This window comes from Rhea americana, unplaced genomic scaffold (assembly GCF_003343005.1).
Source record: "Rhea americana isolate MKP2758 unplaced genomic scaffold, rheAme1 scaffold_139, whole genome shotgun sequence".
NCBI lineage: Eukaryota > Metazoa > Chordata > Aves > Rheiformes > Rheidae > Rhea > Rhea americana.
The window spans coordinates 589,175-590,176 of NW_028185472.1; positions in this window are offsets into that span (position 1 = coordinate 589,175).

Below are 1,002 nucleotides of genomic sequence, written 5' to 3' on the forward strand. Positions count from 1 at the left end.
GTCCTTCCCACCACCCCAGTGATCCAGCAGATGGGGATATCAGCCCGGCACCGGGATAGCTCGGCDCTGCCGGGCTGCTCCCGCTCTCCTGGGTGGAAAAAGTGCCAATTCCCCCCCCTCCCCGCTTAGTTTTGGCAAACCCATCCATGTCTCTTTTTTTTTAAAAAAATAAATAAACGAGCCTCCCCGGTGCCGACGAGGCGTGCCGTGGAGAAGCTCCGTCCCTGGCACGCCGCGGCTTCGGGAAAATATTGATGGTGAGGGCCGGCCCGGCGGAGCGGCGGCTCGGCCTCTGCCGGAGGCTCCGCGTGCCTACGGGCACTCTCCCAGCCCGAGGGGCTCGCCGGGCACCGGGGCGCTTGGGCTTTATGCCGACTGCTCGGTGATCACGTCTTACTAATTATTTTACTAAATAATTCCATTATTATCCATCTGGGTCCCGAGAAATGGTTCATAGCGTCTTTGGCGGGAAGAAACACCACTTCTCCCCCTTTTTTTTTATCCTCCCCCCCCCCCCGGTATTTCAGCTAGTGCTCGGAAGCAGTAGCGCTGTGCGGTGCCACGGCTTCCTCCTGGGTGGGTTCTCAGGTGTCTCACAGGGTTGATCCCGAGCTGCCACCTCTTGGGTACCTGGTTTTTCACGTGTGGGGGGCACCGGTGGGAAGCTTGCGTAAATTCCTTTTTTTTTTTTCGGCTGTTCCCCTGTAAAGAAATGCCCTGCTGTAGCTGAAGGTAAGCGCAGCCTGGCACGGACTGAGCTCGGCGGCGGCACGCGACACCTCGTCTGAGGTATCGCTCTTGGGTGCCTTCGGATCAAATAGCCTCGGCCATCAACGTCCTCCTGCGGCGGCAGCAGGCGCTTTGCTGGCCGGCGGGGAACAGAAGAGAAACCCAGCTTTAGTCTCCACAGCGGTGGGGAGGAGTTGCCAAAGGGAATATTTTTCACTTTATTATTGCAAAGAGGGATTGAAGTTTAATTTTTTTTTTTTTTTTTTTTTTTTT